The sequence below is a fragment of the Puma concolor genome, chromosome A2 (genome assembly GCF_028749965.1).
Source record: "Puma concolor isolate L17-30 chromosome A2, mPumCon1.1.hap2, whole genome shotgun sequence".
Lineage (NCBI taxonomy): Eukaryota > Metazoa > Chordata > Mammalia > Carnivora > Felidae > Puma > Puma concolor.
The window spans coordinates 144,080,515-144,103,058 of record NC_141668.1 but is presented as its reverse complement, the minus strand read 5'-3'; the positions used below and the strand labels follow the sequence as shown (position 1 = coordinate 144,103,058).

General features: G+C 41.8%; 1 protein-coding gene across 11 annotated transcripts in view; it reads right to left on the bottom strand.

The window, feature by feature from the left end:
* FHIT (fragile histidine triad diadenosine triphosphatase) overlaps positions 1 to 22,544 on the bottom strand; it is a 1,412,849-nt gene that overhangs the window by 193,201 nt on the left and 1,197,104 nt on the right. The window lies entirely within an intron of this gene.

Genomic DNA, 22,544 nt, shown 5'->3' with positions numbered 1-22,544 from the left:
AAAGGTTAATCTATTTCAAATAATTTTTGCAAATTGTGTTCCAAAAAGCAGGTGCTTTTTAAAAATAAATGAAGCATAATGATACTTTTCTTTTCCCTTTGTCCACCAGTGACAACTAGGTTGTTTAACTAGAGAGAGAGAGAAAAAAAAAAAAAAAAACAAGATGCCAGATAAAATCAAGGAACAAAGATGTGCTGGGGTATGGTAAGATCCAGACACTTAGCCTCTGCAGGAGGGTGATGAACCATATCAGTTCACGACCTGTCAGTCTGCTTTGTTGGTGGGCTGGCACACTATTTAAACATTGTCAGGAAGGAATCATTTTACATAGTTAAAAGTCATGTTTCTTTAGTATGAAAAAATATCTCTGTGCCTGCATGCAACATTTTGAGACTTTGCTGTTCATTTAACGTAGGAACAGCAGCAAGCAGGGAAGGGTTCCTAAGTAAAGCCCTCCTTCTCCCACCATTTTGTGATTTTCTATGAATAATGAGTTCCTTGCTTTAAATGTTACTGCAAAATCTTTCAAAAGAACATTCTCTTCCCTTAACATGAGTTGAATACAAGATTTTCATCATTTCAATATGGCTATTTTCACATGCGACTTCAACAAAATAAAACATTCAGCATAAATAGATTTAGTGTGATCCAAATTTTATCATATTTCTCCCTTGGATTTTTTTTTTCACATTCCACTCTTCTCTTGGTACATATGCTTTCTTGTTTTCTAATGTTCCTGAATTAACAAATTAGGCAGAGCCATCGTTTGGAGGGTTACATTTTCCTTCTAATTCAAGTGAGCAGGTATTGATTTTGGAGTCATGCTTTTAGAAATGAATCCTCTTTTAGGATGGGCCAATTCTCAACCTACGGAGCTGCTAAGTGGAGCTGCTACTTCCTACAAAAGTTCTACTCAGATACTCTGTAGAGATCATGAACTTCATAAATGAGATTCTTTTCAAAGTAATCATTGTGAAATATACCAGAAAAAAGCACCCTCACCCACCTCCCTGCAACCCACGAGTACTGATTTGATAGCTCAAGACAGGATAAATGACTCCGATTAGGCCAATGATCCCCAGTTTTATCGGGACCTCCTAAATCATATCTCAGTTTGGGTCTAAAATGATGATACTAGGAGCATCCGGAGGGCTGCATATCATCTCAGCCTGGCTCCCACACAAGGAGCCAGGGAGATTTGTGGGACCCTGTCTGGTGGCTTTGAGGCACAAACTATGAATACTGCTAAGGCAATAATAATAAAAAAGGAAACAGGCAGTGGGGAAAGCCCTGGGACTATCCCTCGTTTTTCTCATAATATACTTTATTGTTCAATGAGACAGAGTGATTCCATAGGCAGTGCCCAGAAATTAGATAATATGAGAAATCAATAATGTTTCCTTTCCTGGGTGATTTCAGCAACTGAGGCCCCTGGGATTTATGTTGACTCAACTTTTTTAGTCCAGAATGGGACACTTGCTCGCTTCAGTCTCCATGGTTCAACACGAACTGGCCATTAATGGAAGACACATTGCAGTATGTCATTTGGTCCCAACCCTCCCGCAGGGAGGGAACTGCAGTGGGGTGTTAGCAGTGGCTCCCATTTGCCAGGAATCTGACTGCAGACCTGAGATTTACGGTGGTGGAGCCCTTTGAGGAACACTTAGCATAAATGCTCCCTCATGGCATGGGTCAGAATTGGTTGTACAGGCAGTGAAGTGAGGTGAACAGTTGATGATGATTTTCCTGTGCCTTCTAATCTTCAAAATTAACTTCTGGTCAAAAAGGGCCATCCAATGGCTGACTATCTTGTAGCACATAAAGAAACAAATGTCAGGCTGGCGTTGGCTTAGGACACTGTGGGTCCCTGGCTGCTGCCAGCGTTGGCTTCATTCATTAATGTGATGAACCAACAATTCATCTTTTAAAATGAATTATGCAAGCAGGCCACACCAGGCTCATGTATGTGAAAGTTGGGAATCACGTTTTGCTCCTGAGAAATGTCACATGTCCATCAGCAGATAGTCCAAGGAAGAGGGCGTCACAGATAATGGTGAATGTCTACGTCTTAGAGCCGGTTCAGGTTGTAAAGTGCTTTCCATGAACATGCAATCACCACGTCTAGACTCCAGGGCAAGCATAGATTTCACATTAAGCCTAGTGACAGAAGGTTCAGGTCCCTAGCACTACGTGGTAGGTTAACGAAGCACACATTCTACAGCTGGACCCCCCGGGCTCAGTTCCTAGTCCTGCCACTAACCAGCTGTGGAGCCTAGCCTAAACCAGTTACTCACCTCAGAGCTTCAGATTCCTCCTCTGTAAAACGAACACCCCCACAGGGTTGTTGTGAGGATTGAGTGGGTTAGTATTACAGAGTATTAATATTTGGAACTTAGTAAGCACCATGTAAGTGCTCTCCAGCTATCACTGCTGCCACTGCCATCACCACCTCTACAACTGCCACTTGGCCTCAAAAATTCTTATCTTTTTAAATTAAATTTTTAAATGAATATTCATTACGTGAGTCATCTTAGGACTCTCTTTTAAGGACTTTAAGCCATTAAAAACAATTCTGTTGAAGCAAATTCTATAAAACAGACAGAAGTGGAACCATTCTCCGGACACCATTGTGTGACCCCACACACATATCCTGGGCTCATAAAGCCCTGGAGCTTCCCTAGAGCACAGTGTGAAAACCATTACTTTCAACCCACTGGGAAGCGAGACCAAAAGCAGAGAAGTGGGTGCCTCTCCCCTCAGGTTACAAATACTCAGGCAGCAGAGCTTAGTGGTTAGGAGTGCCAAGCTCTAAAGTCACATCCCCATTCCACCCCTCACTTCCCCTTCCCCAGGGATCTTGGGAAAGTTGTTTTACATGTAAGCCTTGGTGTCCATATTTATAAATGCAGATAAGGAAGTACCTTCTTCAAAGGGCTGAGAGGATTAAATGAGATAATACATGGAAAGCCTTCCCCACATCTCCTGTCACCATAAGGAAACGCACAAAAAATGTGAGCTGCTCTTCTGGTTATTACTACTTGGGTGTCTGCTCAAGTTGTTACCTCCTGTGATAGATGGAATTTTTGTGTGCCCCTAAAATTCATATGCTGAAATCCTAACCCTATTTCCTAATGTGATGGTATGATGAAGTGAGGTCTTTGGGAGGTAAATAGGTCACAAGGGTGGAGCCCTCATGAATAAGATTCCTGCCCTTATGAAAATACAGGAGCCAGTTTGCTTACTGTGGCCACCTGCAACCAGGAAGTAGGCTCTCACCCGACACCAGCTCTGAGGGCACCTTTATCTTGGACTTCTCAGCCTCCAGAACAGTAAGAAACAAATGTTGCTGTTTAAGCCATCCAGTCTATGGTGTCCTATTATAGCAGCCCAAACTATGACACCTCCCTAGGGAGGACTTAGTTCTTTTATATAAAAGAAGCCCCATTATTACACAGTCTCTCCTCTTTCCCTACATGAAATGACAATCCATATTTGTTTACATTTTCTTTTTTTTTAAGTTTATTTATTTTGAGAGAGAGAGAGAGAGAGAGAGAGAGAGAGAGAGAGAGAGAAGCAGAGGGAAAGAGAGAGAGAGGGTGAGAATCCCAAGCAGGCTCAGGCTATCAGTGCAGAGCCCCAGGTGGAGCTTGATCTCATGAACTGTGAGATCATGACCTGAGCTGAGATCAAGTCAGGTGCCTAATCAACTGACCCACCCAGGCACCCCTACCTGTTCATTTTTTGACATATCCACAGCTGGGATCCCATTTCGTGAAATCATACCTAGCACACAGTCAATAGACATATGGAGAATGGATGGGTTAAGAGAAATAGGAGGAAGAGGAGAGAGGAAGCATCCCAACTCATTGTTCAAGAGATCACAGGAACTCTACTGGACCTGAATCTAGGAGGCAGAAATCTGTAAAGCAAAAGCAAAACTGATGGTATATACTTATGTGCATATAATTGTATAAGGTGATTGTTCTGAAACTGTCAACTACTCTTAACAGTAGGGTAGTTGCTCTGCTATGAAATCTCAAAAAAGGTAGGGGGGAATGGGTGAATCAAATCAACTTGGGGTGAGCCACAATGAAAGTCCTGCCAAAGATATAAGGATGTCACTGGGACACGAATATCCTCACTGGCCTCGTACCTATTTTTCTCCTAAAAATGGCTCTACATTGTGATTGTGCAGTCTCTCTCTCTCTCTCAGAGCTGGCTTTTGTCCATGCAAAAGTCCGCCATATAGTCTCTTATATCCTAAAATATTTTATAGCCTCCTGCCATGGGTATTGTGCAGTTACACAACTACAGCTGGGATTCCTCATCGGTTTTAGGTCTACTTTGAGGACCTGTGTAATATTTGGACTCAAAATGGGATCACCCATTGGAGAGAGCCTATGAGGCTCAGGACTATACTCCATGCACCATGCTGTCATGACCTCTGTAAGGGCTACCAGAAACCCAGGAGAGGAAGGCACACACCACTACGGGATGCAGTGAGGGTAAGTGCCCCTGGGCTCCCTGATATCCCCAAATGAGATATGGTGTGGCTGGTTAAGGGGAGAAGGACTATGGTGAAGTAAGGTGGCTGAACTGGAAATGGTTGGGAATTGGGCGCATGTAGGGGGGGAAGCATGAGACACCATGTTACTTTTGAGAGCACTGACTCTCAACTTCCAAGAGTTTTCCCTCAACTGTATCTCTAGAACAGTCAGTTAAAGCCCGTCAGGCCTTGGGATCTGAATTCTTCTCATGATCTCTGTCTTGTTTCCTAAAGTGGTCTCAGTTAGAAGGGGTGGATCCTGGCAAACCATTCATACCGCTGTCATTGGGGAGGCTATAGTATCTTGACAGAGGGACTCCAGCTGCTCTAACTATTTCAAGCCACACTCCAGGCTGTGTTCCCCTCCACTTCTCTGAACCCCTTATTCTGGTTGCATCCATATTTAGCCTCTCATCCTAAATCCTACAGGCAGCCCCTTCAGCTCACAGGCCAACATCAGCCTCACCCTCCATCTTTTCAGAGATCTTTGGAAACCATATCCCATGCCTCTTCCATGAACCACCCTCTGGCCAACATTCCAGTGCTCCAACTTGATGCCCTAAACCCAGCCTGAGCCCAGATCTCATCTTCACCTCCTAACAGGCCTAGGGATGACTTTTATGAGATTGATGGCTAATTATTTAACCAAGAATGGGATGGCCAAAGGAAATCATATTTACAAGACAGAAAAAGCTTTTTCTTGAATAAAACAGAACAGCAATTCTCCTTTCTCCAAGAGAACTCACTTGGCCATTCCTCCCAAACAGTGTTTTCTAGGACCAGCTGTCTCATTCTTCTTCTCATCTGTAGCAACTCCATTCTCACCTAGGACTCCCCCTAGGTGGCTCTGCCTCAGAGACTGCATACTTAAACTGGTTGCAACCAGAATGCTGAGCCCACTATTTGGAGCAGGGACCTGCCCTCCTATTATACTAGTAACAAGAAAAAAAAGGCATCACAATAAATCCATGGGTGCATCTCTGAGAGCACAGATTTGCTCAGATTTCACTCCTTGCTTCAGAAACTCTTGCAAAAGGCAGGCAACAAAGCAGAAAATGGCAACGGCAGGGAGACTGGGGCTCAGGGCTTAGAAGAGAATGCTGGCGAGCACCAAGCATTTTCAGGTTGACAGAAGTCAAAGAATTTTTTTAGGACTGGGATCAAAGGCAGATTAGGCAGCTGGATAAGAAGCAGACAAAGAAATATTCTCAACTTCAAATAAATCAGCATGGAAATTGGAGGATTTATATCTTGGTGATGGAAAAGGGAGAAGAACACTAACACCTGTTCTATTTGAAATGCACCGCTCACCCTTCTCCCAGCCTTTCTCTGCATGGAAGACAAAGAGAGGGACCCTTGGGGACCTTCCCTTCAATGAGAACCATTGAATGCAAGTGGAAATCAGAACAACTCCATTTTCCTTGGCTAATTACAGAAGCTACTTTCCTGCCACCTGGGTACAGGCATCAGTGCTGTCCTAGAACACCTGTCATACTTAACAGTGGTTTTTCAGAATGTTGCCACTCTCTCAAGTATGAAGACCAGCCCAGGAGAGGGGGAAAGCTCCACCACAGGAATTCCTCTATACCCAAATATCCTTCTTTTGCTGCGCGGATGTCCTGGCTCAACAGAACTTACACATCCCGGAAAGCCACAAGCAGCATCATGAAGAAGATGGTGGGACAAATGTGGCTCTGGAGCTGGACTGAATGTATTTGAATCCCCATCTCACCACTTACTCTCTTTGTGACCCAGGGCAAGCTATCTGACTTCTCCATGCCCCAGTTCCCTGGTCTGCAAGATAGACATAACATTTTATAAATCTCATATCATTTTCCCCTTTGAGAATTAGGAATAAATTACAGAAAATAAATACTCAGCAAAGGCTTAGTGTACAGTAGGTACTCTTTAAATGTTAGTTATTGTTATCATTTTTATTTCATTGCCAACTTAAAAAAATATTTTTCACACTGAGATAATTATAGATCCAAAGGAATTGCAAAAATAGAAAGATCCTGTGCAGTGTACCCTTCACCTAGTTTCTCCAAGTACTGAACAATGGCATATGGATGGCACCACACAGCTACAGTACAACATCAATTCAGGAAATTGACACTGGCACAATGTGTGCATAGTTCAAAGTCATTTTAGCACATGTGTAGACACATAAACACCACTGCACTCAAGATACAGAACAAATCCATGAAGGCAAAGATCTCCTTTGTGCCCTCTTATAGTCACACTCTCCCCTACTGCCTGTAACCCCAGGAACCACTAATCCATTCTCTGTCTCTATAATGTTGTTATTTTGGGAATGCCATATAAATGGAATCATATATTATTTAGCCTTTTGAGATTTTTTTTTCCACTCAGCTCTTGAGATCCATCCATGCTGTTGCATGTATCAGTCATTCATGCCTTCTTATTCCTGAGTAGTTTTCCACAGTAGGGATGTACCAGTTTGTTGAACCACTCACTTACTAAAGGATCTTACCATGTTGTCCAGTTTTGGGCCACTCCGAACATTCATATACAAGTTTTTGTGTGCACATAAGTTTTCATCTCTCTGGAATAAATGCCCAGAAGTATAATTGCTGGCTAAGTATGTTTGGTTTTTATATTCTGACCAGAGGGATTCAGTTTCTCTACAAGCTCACCAGGTATTTTGTGTTGTCATTTTGTCTATTCTAATCTGTGTATAGTGATAAGTCATTGTGGTCTTAATTTGCATCTCCCTGAGGGCTGTGAAGCTGGCATCCATCTCCTTACTTTAGATGAAAGAATGAACACCAGGGGTGATACTGTCCCCAGACATGGCTGGACTGGCCAGGGAACACTAAGACCCAGGCCCAAGAGATAGGAATGCCTGTGTGTCATGTAAGGTAACATAAAGAAATGTAACTCCACTAGCTGATGCACGTACAGTGAGTTTGAGGATGGACAGAAAGCAAAGCAGCACTATCCTGAACTCAGAGGCACCAGATACACATAATGACATCTCTAACAAACAACAAAGATATTTTGCATACTTCAATTTTTTTTTGTGATGGAACAGACCTCCATAGGACCAGACAGAGTAGCACCAGAGGCAACTAAGTAACATCTATTAATATGACTTCATGAGCTGGGGCGCCTGGGTGGCTCAGTTGGTTACGCGTCTGACTCTTGATTTCGGCTCAGGTCATGATCTCAGGGTTCATGAGTTGACGCTCCATGTTAGGTTCTGTGCTGACTGCACAGACTCCTCTTGGGATTCTCTATTTCTCTCTCTCTCTCTCTCTCTGCTCCTCCCTGTTCTCTCTCTCAAAAATAAAATGTAAAGAAGCATTTAAAAAATAAAATAAAAATGTGACTTCATGGGTCTCTAATCAATAGCATCCACCTTGTCAGAGGACCCCTGTCCTAAATTTTGCCCTTAAAAAACCCCACTTGTAAGCCATTGAGAATTTGAGACTTTAAACATTAGCCCTCCCATTCTCCAGGTGGCACATCAACAAATAACCTATTTTTCTCCACTGAAAAAGCTCCATGCCAGTCTTTCATTGACTTGCTGTGCATCAGGTGGACACGCTCTTGTTTGGTTTTGTTACAGCTGGTGATGTCAAACATCTTTTCATGTGCTTTTTTGCCACATTATGTCCTTGTCGATGAAGTATCTTTTCATGCCTTTTGTACATTTTCTAATAGAATTTTTCATTTTTTCTATTACAGCAGTTTGAGTGTCCTTAAACATTCTAGATGAGACTTTTATCAGTAACTTTGTAAATTTCAGGACTCCTTCCTTGGTCCCTTCAGCTGGAGATCATCTCTTCTTTCCTTAACTTTTTAAAAATATTTTTTAAAGTTTTTAAATTTTTTAATTTATTTTGAGAGAGAGAGAGAGAGCATGGGAAGGTCAGAGAGAAAGCGAGAGAGAGAGAGAGAGAGAGAGAGAGAGAGAGAGAGAGAGAGAGAATCCCAAGCAGGCCCTACACTGTCAGCGCAGATCCTAATGCATGGCTTGAACTCAAGAACCCAGAGATCATGACCTGAGCCAAAACCAAGAGTCAGACACTTAACCAACTGAGCCACCCAGGTGCCCCTCTTTCCCTAACTTCTTTTCCAGAAGTTTCACTTCCGATCTTTGTTTCTATCTACTTTGGCTCTTCCATAGGCAGAATTTCTAGCACGCTTACTCATCTATATGTGTACTCCTCAGTGCCTTGCCAAGAGGTGGGCACTAGCTGGAAGTTCCATTAATGTCCACCAAGTGACTAAATCAAAGATACCTGGATTTTCATTCAGTTCTCCAACACCTTGGTCTGAAGCAGAAACCATGGTTAACATGATTATAGAGATTTGGGATAGATGTAAATCATTTAATACCATAGAAAGGATAACTAATTACAAGAACAAATACACACATTCAGATGTGTTAGTGATTAATTTCTCCTGGGCTCCTACACTTACAGCTAACAATGCAACACAGTGCCATTTATTGAAGAGTATCTATTTATGCCAACCTGTGACTCACATTTGGCTAATTAAGCACACATGCATTTCAGAACGTGTGATCTGTGGGCTGTGTTTACATATGAACATCATATTCAAAACACAGGCGACTGCTTAGCACCTCTAACCTATTTCTAGCCTTACATTTAATTAGTGAGAGTTGCTGAGTAGAATGGAACTTGGAATTAAACAAACAGCTACCTTCTTTACAAATCACAACAATGCATAATTAGATCATGAGATACCTGAGCTTTGTAGAGTCATTTTTCCAATGGACTTAAAGCTCCAAGGAAGACCACATCACAGGGGGAGTAACATGGGTTACATGGGTAAGGAGACATTGGGGCAGATTCTAGCACTGCTTCCTGGCCCCATTGTGCCTCAGTGTCCTCCCTGGCTGTAAAATAAAGACAAGAATGCAACAGTCCTTCCCCTTCCCTCTCTTCTTCCCCCTGCCATGGAAGTTCTATGGATCACAAGTAAATAATAGAGGCAATACAAAAAAGCAAATAAAAAACCTAACTTTGTTAAAGGAAAGGCACAATATGAAATATAAGAATTATCAATGCAATTAGTTAAGAGGATTTTATTATTCTGGTCTTACATGACAAAAGGAAAACAATTGCCATTCAAGGAGCCTTTCTGTGATCCACCCCCACCTCCCTCCTGACCTTGCCCCCACCCCCACCCTGTGTCTCCCTCTCCTTGTTCATATATGCCAGCCACCCTAACCTTCCTTCCTGGTGATACCAGGCACATTCTGTTCCTGAGGATTCCATACTTGTAAATGGCCCTCCACAGAGAAGCTTTCTCCTGAGCCACCTTCCAATAAAAACTGTCACCCACCTCCTTTTTATAGCACCTCTTTATATTTCTTCCATTCCTTACCACTATCTGCAAGTGTTGTGTTTGTTTCATTGCTTTCTCTTCCACTTCCTCCACTATCCTCCAGAATGAGGAACAGCAAACTATGGTCCTGTCTTATTTCTACACTATGACCTCAGATGAGTTCTCTGGAGTCCCCTGATTTCCTCCAGGAAAGATCTCATAGGCACTCAGAGAGATTCTTCCTTTCATTTTACAAAACTTTGGAAAACATTGTGAGTTCTAACACTGAGAGTCATTGTCCTCAAGCTGAGTTTTCAAGAGCCTCCAGGATTCTGCAGCCCATAAATGAGACAACTTCATACGAGTAAATAATAGCAATGATAGGAACAGTATTGGGTTGAACCAGAGGAAATGGCTGAGATTTGTTGTTTTGACCCACCCACTTTCATATGGTTAACTAACAAGGAGAATGGAAGGAGCCTTTGCTAGGTGCCTGGCTTTGTTTTAATGGTCTGAAGTCAATGTTAGCTTGTTCTCTTCTTACTGCAATCTTCTAATCTATTATAAGCATCCAAGTATTAGAGATGAGAATACCAAGGATTAAGGAGTTTACGGGATTTGCCCAGAGAATTGGTGGCATCAGGCTACAAACCCAATCCTCTATGATCCTGGAAAGAACTGTGTGTGCTCTCTTAGCAACAATTAGTGTGTACTCATCTGGGTTCACAGCAAAGAATGAAGACCAAGTGATAGAGGTTGCTCTTCTGTGCTCTATCTTCCAGGACTCCATGGCCACTGCTATTGAGTGGCAAGCCCTAAGTTACACTGACTCCCAAAGTCACCTAAGTTGACAACTTTCATGGCTACAATCACTGCTTCCAAGAGAAAAATAAATTAGAGGTAAAATGGCACATCAAAAAATTTATGTTAGCACTTTCTGCTGATTGTCTTTTATCCAAACAAGGAACTCTGATGATGACCCAGACATTAGCTTATAATGCCTCAGCCACCTCTAGTCCTCTTGACACCTGAGACCCTCCAACTACCTCTAAACCTTCAGTCAAGAGGAGAGACCATCAGATCCTGTGGCCCACCATCTAAGGGAAATGACTTTCTCTATCCAGAATTACACCTAACTTCCCTCTAGAAATTCAGGGTTTCTGAGTCCTACACAGGCCTTTCCATATTATCAGGCCCTGCTATCAGCCTGCTAGCTCCCTGCCTCCTTCATTCTTGGGATCAAAAACCACTATCCCAAGGAAAAGACTCTTCACCCAGCTACTCTCAGTTATATCACCCCCTCCATCCCAGGTCATCCCTCAGCTCTCACCTTCCCCCAGTCAGAACCTTTGTTTCTCAAAGCTAAGAAGTGGGACTGGTCTTCTCCTGCCCCAGTGTCCCTGACAATATTGATCTACATCTACTTAACAGTGCCCTTCTTTACAATTATGCTATTGGGTATGTCAACCCCTTTCTTTATAGCCTTGTTAATATCACCTGCAGCCTCCATTTATGTCCCCCAAATTCCTTTCTTGGGGGCCATTCTCATGGTCTTCATCTCTGCCTGGCCCAGGATCCTGTTTTGGGTATCCACAGGGCTACAGCAAATGACTGATATCATAGCCTCACCTAGAAGTTCCTAGGTTCCTTGTACATAAAGTCAATTTCAAGGCCTGTCACTTTAGCTACTACTCTTACAGTGTTTTGATGTGGATTTTATTATTATTTAAGTATTATGAGACCAATAGATCAGGAAACAACTGCCAATGAAAAGACAGTTTGTTACCCTCACAGATTCCAGGAATAGGCACATGTCACAGGGGTCCCATAGAGAAGAACTAGGGAAGGTCAGGAATCAGAGAGGGAGGAGAGAACCAAGGGCAAGAAACTTTATGTAGTTTCTGTAGGAATGAATGGACAAGGCAGAGTAAGGCTGAGGACTGGCTAGTTTGAATAATTTTAGCAGGCTCTAGGGCACAGGAGCTACACCTGGCTGCCTCAGACCTGGCCCTGTGATGATTATGGCAGGTAGATAGTGGCCTGGAGTATAAGAATACTGAAGGCCCAATAGTTCTCTTGGGAAGTTGGGGAGTACAGCCTCTGGATTGGTTGATGTGCATTTGAAAGGCTTACTCAAAGGTGAGTCTTTTATTATATGTAGGAATTGGCTAACTCTGGATATGCTATCAATTCAGGGTCAGTAAAGCTCCAGTGATCAAAACATCAGAAATATAATAAATCCGAGGTACCTGGGTTTCTCTGTCAGTTGAATGCCCAACTCCTGATTTTGACTCAGGTCATGATCCAAGGGTAGTGGGATCAAGCCCTGCACTCATGCAGGGCTTGAGTGCTCAGCATGGAGCCTGCTTAAGATACACTCTATCTCTCTCTCTCTCCATCTTCCCCATCTATTTCACTAGCGCTCTCTCTCTCTCTCTCTCAAATAAAAAAATATATATAATGAATCAGAAAATAAACGACATGATTAATACGCATGGATATACTTTTTTTTTCCATCATCCATACTGCTCAACCACACAAATATGAAACTTTGTAATGGTCCTTTCTGAAATAACCCACTGGGTATCTCCATAAGAATACCCAGATTGCACATTATGTTCACCAGGTACACAACTTAGGTTGTCACCTCGTTACCAAAGTCAGCATTCCAAACACACCAGATTAGAGACCTTCAAATTATGCTGATATCTCCCTACTCCAAGTCAGCCATCAGGCTCCCTGGAATCTCTTCCTTTTCATGACCATTCCCTCAATCACATCCAGTGTGACAGGCCACCTGCAAGTGTTCATTTCCTCTGACCAGATGTGGAGGCACGGTCTTTTGATGGTCTTTGTTTCAGTGGATTTTATAGAGTCTTAATGCCATATTCATACTTACCCCTAGATGTAATCACTTCAGGCTGCTCTCCCCTTATTCTCTCTCCCTTCTGAAGTTAGCCAGTAAGATAAAAATCATGAATGGCTAAACTGCCCTGGAAGGATCCCTTAAATTGACATTGAACTCCATTAATGTAATATCCCTCAACAAGTCTAAAAAGTCCCATTTCCCTTGTTGGAGCCAAGTACTGGTTCTGCAGTCCTAGTTTGGGTTTTGGCAGCAAGAGGTGAACAACAAACATCCTTAAACACTAGGATCACATTCTGCAGAGCAGATGCTCACCCTGTGAGACGCATGTGGACTGCAGCCAATGAAGGAGATGGCAGCCACTCTACGCACACATCTGGGAATCGAGTGGTCCACGACTTCTATCTAAGGGGTTTAATTTCTCCCTATGTATTTATGTCCCTTGCCATGCCTGCTTCTGTCTTTGTCTCTCTCTGTCTTTCTGTGGCCCCTTCTTGGTGTCTGTCACGTGTTTGTCTCTATGTGCGCACCTCTGTGTGTATCTCAGTCTATATTTCTCTCTCTTGGTGTCACTGGGCTTCTGTGTGTGTCTGGGTTTGTGTCTCTGGATGTTTACCCCCACCACCCCACCCCATTTCTTTATGTCTTCCCATGTGTCTGCCCCTATTCTATATGTCTCTGTCCCTCTCTCTGAGTATCTCTGTGACTGTCTCTTTCTCAGTCTTGGGTGTCTCTTTTCGTGAGGGTGTGTGTATGTGTGTGTGTTTTGATCTTCTGGCCATGTGTGTGTATTGGGTCTGTGTATGCATGTCTGTGTGTGAATGTCTCCCAGTACACACACTTCTCAGGATATAGGACTCTACCAAGCACTTAGAGCTGATTGATTTCAGATATATTGAGTACACACAATCCAATGCCATAGCTGGTCCTCTCATCTCCTCACACACTTGTGCCCACCCCTCCCCTGCCCCATCTAGAGTGACATATCCATCCAGTTCAATCCCATAACCTGCAAGATCTTCTGAAACCTGTCCGCACCAGGCATGCCAGCCTCGCCTTTTTCTGCATTGCCACCTGCACTGCAGACCTTGGCCCAAGCATTTGGGAACCTATTTTTCACAAGGTAGGCCCCCATTGGCCCAAAACCTCATGCTGAAGGAATGTCCACATGTAAAAGAGAATAGTGTAGAGCTTCAGTGGGTAATGTAAGGGTGTAGGGATCAGAGCCAAGCTCAGCCTCCCCCTCAACACCTTGCAGAGGCCAAACAGAGTCTGAAAAGCACCACTGAGGCCCAGCACAGTAAAATCTTTACAGACTCTGTAGATCCTCTACCATTTTCTATGTAACAGAAGGCCTTGCATTCTCTGGGTCAAGCTTGTGTGCCACCCTTTGCAAAGCCTTAAGCAAAGGGTCCTGCCCTTTGCTTGTTGGGCTTGTTGGGTCCTGCCAACAAGCAGCTTCCTGTTCTCAGAGTGTTTGCCTGGTACCCACTGGTGCACCATCTCATGGAGAGGTCCTAGCACCCATGCTGTGAGCCAAGTGTGTGTGTTAAAGGAAGGTTCTGCTCCGGCTTTAAAGGCAAAACTGAATACATGGAGCCTGCCCTCTTGCCATCTTTCATGGCCAAATGGGAGGCTGTGGTGAACCTATTGTATTCCAGTCTTAACGCTCAAGTCAGGAAGCTGCCCAAGCAAGTAAACAGCACTTTACTCTGAAGAGCAGTGAAAAGAGGAAAGGGAGAAAAGCAAACACTAGAAGTAATTCAGAGCCCAGGAGCCTTCATGGGTACTCGCACAATTGGTTAAGGCCTCAGTAATCACAGGAGGGAACCTAACAATTTTAGAGGGTTTTCTTGCTGTTGCTGACTTCTGTTTTCCCAAATATGTGTCTGTGCCTCTCTGCTAAAATAAAGGCCAGATTCCTTCCAAGTCCTCCTGCAAGACCCAGGGCTTTCAGAACTCAACAAAGCTTTTATCATTTGCAAAAGATTCGACTCAACAAACATCATTTGAGAAAAGCATTATGTGAGGGCTTCTTGTACAGACAGAATGAAGAAAGAATCATGGTTCCTGTCCTTTGGCATGTCGGAGACGAACAGTTTAGGGGGACATGCACATACCTCTCATCTAAGGAGCGTTAAAAGCACTGAAGGGGAAGACTGTAAACCTGGGAAGATCTGGGATCTGAGACTCACAGAGGGACAAGAGGACAATCCAGGTAGGGGAACAGACTGAATAAACACCTAGGAAGGAGAGGGTGTGGCATATAATAAGCACATCCAAAAAAGTCTTACTGGAAGTATGTACGTTGTACATGCTCATGTTGAAAGTGAACTGAAGCCCAGACTGGCATTAAGAAGTTAAGGTGTTGCAGGGATTCCTTTTGGAAGTTACTTATATTAGAAGTCTTAGAATTCTAGGAGGGACGTTGAAAAGTTTATTCCAATTCATTTCTTTTAAAAATGAGGAAACCAGAACTCCAAGATTACATGCTAGGTTCAGAAGTGAGAGGAGAATTCATAACTGTTCTCAAAGGCAATCAATCACTTTAAATTTGAATGCATATCATTGTAATCTGAATTTAAGGGATTAAAATAAAACTGATGTTGCCATTTGCTACTTTTCTGCATCAATACCATTAGGGGAGTAAAACAGTAAAGAATCCAGACCCTTGAGTTAAAAGCTTCAGCTCTGAAAGCTGAGCTGGCCACTTACAAGCTGTGTGGTCATGGCTAGGTCCACACCCCTCTGAATCTCAATCTTCCCCTCTGTGCTGTGGGGATCATAATAGTGTATTACAGAGTGGTTGCGAAGATTTGGTGAGATCATATACCAAAATGGTTCTTACCAAGGTCATCAGTAGATAACCCCATCTCACTTGACCTCTGGACAGTGGTGTCTGACAGAACTGATGACTCTCCCATAAACAGACTCTCCCCCCCCCCACCCCCACCCCGCCAACTGACTTGGTGCCTAGGATGACCTTTCCTGGTGTTACATCTTCCTCTCTGGATACTCCTCAGGCTCCTTTGCTGGCTCGTCTTGTACACAAATTCTAAATGTTGGAGAACCTACAGGTTTGGTTCTATATTCTATCACCTTCTCGAGCAACATATTTTTCCTTGCTGATTCCATTCAATCCATTGTTTTAAATACCATCCAAATGCTGATGACACACTTTTATATCCATAGTGATCTACTTCTTCCCTGATCTCCAGACTCAAATGTCAAATGATCTGCTTGAGATCTTCATGTGGATGTCAGAGAAAAGTCTCAAACCAATATGTCAAAACAGAACTTTCTGTTGCCCCACCTCCAAACTTGATTCTTTCCCATCTTAGTAAATTCTTCCCTCTATTCATCCATTAGTCAAGCCAGAATCTACAAGTCTCTCATGACTCCTCCAGTTCCCTCTCTCCCAACATCTGTCACTAAATCCTAACGATTTCACTTCCAAAGTACATGTTAATGCCACATGCCTTTCTTCCTCTCCACCACCACTACTGTCTTATCTTGGTGACTGCAAATGACCCCTAAGTGAGCTCCTAACTCTAGTCTTATACCTCTACAGTCATTTCTGCACATAACATCTAGCATAACTTTTAACAAATAGAATGCAGATCCCGGTGCTCTCTTGAGTCACATCCTTTGATGACCTCCTGCTGCTTGGAAACTAATGAAACCGCAAATAAGTCTTCTAATTTTTCCAGGATCTACCCACACTTCTTGAGCACCATTTTCCTCTTTAGTCATTTTGCTGCATTCCTACTTGCCTGTTTCCCATTCCTGGACTAAACTATGCTTTCTTCACTCAGGGCCCTCACATGTGTTATTCATTCTTGAGCCAGCAAACTCTTCTTCATTAATCTACTAGTTAAGAGCTCCAACTTGTGAGTCAAACTGTCTTACTGCTTGTGACTATGGACAGGCTCCTTAGTATTATGTGTATTATGTACCTTATTTTCATCATCTATAAAATGGGGATAGTAACATTATTTACCTCATATGGTTGCAAATATTAAATAAAATATATACTATATTGAGAATAATACCTGGCATATATGAAACTCTTCATAAACGCTGTTACCTTTTTGAAAATCCCTATTATCCTTCAGCTCTAAGCTTAAATGTTCTTACAGAATCCTTACTTATTCTAACTCTCAGTTTAAATCCATCCTTTTTTTTTTTTCAATGTTTTTTTATTTATTTTTGGGACAGAGAGAGAGACAAATCCATCCTTTTTTAATAGAACCAAACTTAATTGGTCAGAAAATATTTATTTTGAGTCTTACTATACATTTCTGCCACATTACACTCTAAGCTCTGCTGAACAGGACCTCATCTGTGTTTCCTGTAGTCCCTGGAGCCTGATACAGGAGCAGAAACAAAGTGGTAGGCACTCAATGTAATGACTGATTTGTGTCCCTGTCCCCAAATTCACATTTTGAAACACTAACCCCCAGTACCTCTGAATGTAGCTATATTTGGAGATAGGAACTTTAAAGAGGAATTGAGATAAAATGAGATCATTATGTGGGTCTTAATACAATATTAGTGGTGTCCTTATAAGAAGAAATGTGAATACACAAAGACACATGGAGAAAGTGTGTACAAATAAAAAGATGATGTGAGGACACAGCAAGAAGGCAGCCATCTGTAAGCTGAGGAGAGAGACCTCAAGAGGAACCAAACCTGCCAACACATTAGTCTTGGACTTCTGGCCTCCAGAAGTATGAGAAAATACATTTCTGTTTTTTGAGCCATGAAGTCTGTGATATTTTGTTATGTCTGCCCTAGCAAACTAATACACTCAGTAAACACTCACTAAATCAAGTGAACAGATAAACGTGCCATCCCAGCTCCCAACACATGGTAAGTATACCACAAAGGCTGACCCCTGTTATTAAAATAATGATGATCAATGTAATAATGACTTTTTAACAAATCCACCCATGTACGTTGCCCAAGTGACAGAAACAATGTTAGTGGCCCTTGGTACTTCTCAACTGTGATACTAAAGTAGAATATAATTAGTTATGAAGATCTGAGAACTCCCTTTGTGAGCAACCAAATACCACTCTTAGGAATTCTATTTACTAACGTGCACATGATGGAAGTAGACTTTAATTTTTGTTTTGATAGACCATTGGATATGTAACATGGAAGGGCAGGCATTTCATACCCAGTAAGCAAATATTTCTCAGATATGAAAGCAAAACTAGAATTAATGAGTAGAATATTTTACTTCCAATATACCGGGTCAGTTGTTTTTATAAATATATCCTTGAACATTGACACATGTGTAAGTGTTTTCATATATATACTTGTGAGATATGTGTGTATATATATATAAATATAATTTTCCACTTAAGGTGACCACATCAAATACCATCATAGGGTCTCAATTTAGACATTCAAGTAGCCATATGACCCACATCTACCAAAGTGCCTTCACAATAAAGCCCTTCTTTATCTGGGCTATGTACCTGTCACAGGCAGTTGCTGGAATATCTAAACTCATGACAGATTGCAAGAGCTGGCACAGTTTTGACAGTAGCACCATCTCTTGTGTGGCAGTCCCTTACTACAAAGCCTCAAATGAATGCAACTAACTCAGCAAGTTATTGGCTCATAATATGAAACAGCATGTATATTGATTCTTTTAATAGATCTTGGAATTAAAACACATGATCCCTTTAAAAGGACTGTAAAGAATCTCACCAAGCTGATGATTCGACAGCGAAGTCTCACTGAAATAGCACAGGCTGTGGGAGAAAAGGTAGATGATTTCTGTTTTGAAGAAAACTCTCCTCTTACAGACTAATTTTCTATTGAAGAAGAAAATACATAATGAGGTAATATAATTGTGTATCTCACATAAGTAGGGGGAAATAAACAAAATGAGGAATAGCAAAAAGGTTTTGTGCTGAGCATCAATACCATTCAACTAGCTGCTGTTGTGTAGAGGGTTGTATTGAGAAATCTGAGCTTGACAGGAGAAACTCCCTTGGTGGAATAATGATGCCCACTGTGACTGTGAAATGGACAGAAGAAGATGCTTCCTATATGTGTTGTCTATCCTAAAACAGATGTCTCAAGTTCTCTTCCAGGGTTAACCTTCTATGCTCTTTTCTTTTCCCTTCTTCTCTCCCTTTTGCTCTTGTGATTGGGATGAACAAGGTAAAATCCTAGAATCCCAACTTGCTCCTCTACTGCAAAGTAAAGCAACTGGTCAGAATTTTTTTTTCAAAAAAATGGGGCAGGGGGCACATGGGTGGCTCAGTTGGTTGAGCATCTGACTCTTGTCCTAATGCCAGGGTTGTGGGATCGAGCCCCACATTGGGCTCTGCAATGGGTATGCAGCCTGATTAAGATTCTCTTTTTCTCTCCCTCTCCCCAGCTCATGACTCTCTCTCTCCCTCTCCCCTCACGCTGCCTCTCTGTCAAATTAAAAAAAAATGCATATTAAAAACAAAAAGAAAAAAAAAACTGGTCAGTCTTAGCTTTCAGTTCCAGGATTCAAAAGAGCAACCTTCACTCTTGACCTAGTGTCACTTTTTAAACAATATTTATTCATTTTTGAGAGAGAGAGAAAGAGGGGGAGGTGTAGAGAGAGAGGAGGACACAGGATCCGAAGCAGGCTCTGTGCTGTCAGCACAGAGCCTGATGTGGGGCTTGAACCCACTAACCATGAGATCATGACCTGAGCCAAAGTTGGATGCTCAACCAACGGAGCCACCCAGAAACCTCACCACTTAGTGTCATTTTAATTGTGTGGGACTTTGGTATATGCATTGAAAAGCAGTATCAGAATGTTGTCACTCAAGTAATTAAACTAAACTGTAACACACAAGATGAGGTAGTTGCTAGAGACCCAGATGTATGAATGACCTCCAGGTTCCTCTCCTCTGATAAGGGATAGGTAGCTGAGACACCACCATTATAGTCCAGTTACATGTGGAAATACGATAGCCAGAAAGCAATGCAGTGAGAATGGTTCAGAGCTCTGCTCTATGTATGAGGTGGTGATGTGATCATCATCAGCACCAAAGCTACAAAATTCATTCTCCTGTCTTCTAATACTTCTTGATCATTGCTATACCTATCATTTAATAATGTCTCAGTATGAAAAGTCAGTGTGCCAAGACAATGAGCAAAGACAATTTAATGTAATCCCTTCACTGAACCTATGAGACATTATTTCTCTATAGGAAGATGAGGTTTAGGGAAGGCAAGTAACTTGTAATGGAAGATTAACAAACTAACACTGAAGCACCAACTAAAATGAAAGCACTAACAAAAGTTCTTTGACTTGAAACCTATGTTCTTAATCATTTGGCATACTATCACTCATCTCAATGCATAAGACATGCAGCAATACTGGGGAAGGTGAAAAATTTCACAAGAGGTAATTCAGGCTATTTATCCATTGATCCACCCACCCATGCATCTATCTCTCCACCCATTTACCCTTGATTCAACAGAAATTCACCAGGTACCTATCACTGTAGTTGGTGGTACAAAAGAGTGACAAGCAATGCAGACAAGGTGCAAAACCTCAAGGAGTTATAGTTTAATGGAAGAAGAGACATTAATCAATGATGTGACTGTGTAACCACAAATTGACAACATGCTCTGAAAGAAAGGAATAAGTTCAATAGGAGCACATGACAAAGGAGGTTGACTTCAGCTGGGAGTCATGTCTAAGGAAATGAGGCCTGAGATGAGAATTGAAAAGCAAATCAACATTAATTCGGTAGAAGGGAGGTGGGGGGACAGAAGTGGAGCACTGCAGAGGAAAGAGTAGTAGCATATGCAAAGGGCCAGGGAAGGAAGGAAAATAAAGTATTCAAACAGCTGATGGCCAATGTGGCTGTAACAAGTTGGTGAAGGAAATACTGATGTGAGAAGAGTCTAGGGAGGTAGGTAGGGGTCACCACTTTAAAAAGCATGGAACAGCAGCGGTAAAACATATAAGGATTTGAGAGAGGGAGGGAATAGAGGGGTGGGAGCAACTGTTCTTTTTCATAATCAAGCAGACTTCAGGGGTGTAAATAATATAGAAGCATGGTAAAACTAGAATGGAAATATAGCAACCAGCAAAAAGGTTACTTAGTGGTTCGGATAAGAGAAATTGGCAGCTTGACTAGTTGGTGCCAGTGGTGATGATCAGAAATGGATGAATTTAAGAAACATAATGACATAATAATCAAATGAACTTACTGATGGATTGGATTTGGGAAGATAAGAAAGCAGGTGGAATCAAGGATAATCTCTAGGTTTCTGACCAGACCCAGAAACTCCAGAGGGCGTCCTTGCTGATTTTGAGGTATCTTTAGGGCACCAGAGTAGACAGGCAGTTAGGCTATATAGGAGTGAGAAAAGGGGTCAGAATGGAAATATTAACTTGAGAGTCCACTGCATATATCAGTTGTCTGAGGCCTTGGGGGTTCAATAGAGAAGGGCTACTGTGAACAGCAGTGTTCAGGGAACCCTGGGCAAAACATACTTCTCAGTCACTATATTCTTGTAATCTACTTTCTCCTTTTGGAACAAGTATCTGCATCTTTCTTCTACTCCCATTTCAACAGAACTTTCTATTTTCTTTTACAGTTCTCTTGGTTCTATTTTTTTCTGATTGTTTTGCATATTGTATTTGACATTAGATATCCCTATAACCACTCCAACTTTTGTGAAATGAGGAGAGGATCAATCACTAGCCTTCAGAAGAACTGGATGAGACTCCAAGTGGTCAATTTACCCCAGCAGCTAATACAAGTAACAGATTAAATTTACTAACAGCACATTCAAAGGAACTCTCTGAGACTCCAAGATGGTTCTTGAAGTCTTCCTATCATGGATGCTAAAATGTATGAAAGTCATGGTGGGTGGGGACTGAGCCCAGAATGTGATGCCTAAGGATTCCCCAACGTTCAGTTTTAGGGTGGATTAAATTAATTCACCAGGGCTAACTGGAAGATTCAAAGATGTTAGGAGACACCAGCTATCAGAGCCATTTTTCTCATCTTCAAGCTTACTGCCTGAGTGATTTAAGCTTGAACTGATACACTGTTATGGAAATAGAAATGTAAAGATGAAGCAATCTCCAATGGCAAAAACTCCAAGAGACGTGAAAATACATGTACTAACTAATGAGTTTAATCACCTGATAATTAGATATTAAGCACTCAAATTTAACCAACACCTGTTTCTACAGTGAAGTAAATTGCTTCATTTCATTGTTCTCATTGCCCTCTGTTACATGTTTTATATTATCTAAAAGCCCACTTTTTCATATTTTCCTAGGCTGGGCTATGAGCTTCTTGAGTGGACAGTAGTATCTTTTTAAATTCTGTATGTCTAGTTCAGTGTCTGGAACATAACAAATGAATGAATTAATTAATTACCTTGAGCAGGCCTTAATTCACAGAATTATTCCACAAAATAATTAATTTACTTTTTTTTTTAAAATGAGACCATGGGGATGTTCGATTAAAGGCTTTTGAACCAAAATGTTTAATCCAATAGCCCTGACCACATCCAAATAAAATGAATATATTATTCATATCTTCCTTTTGAAAGCCGACTGATATGGTGAAATCATTTATATGGAATATTAAAACGGGAAATAGAAAAAATCAGCCTTCTGTTCTTGGCAAAAGTGCCACCAACTAGAGCTGGAGCTTTTGGAAAATACTTAATGTTGCCTATTCTTTTTTTTTCTGAAGAGCTACTTTGTTCAAAGTTTAATCAAAGCCGAAAGAAAGCATTGTCTGTTTATAGTAAACTGGTACTCTTCAGGATCACTTCATT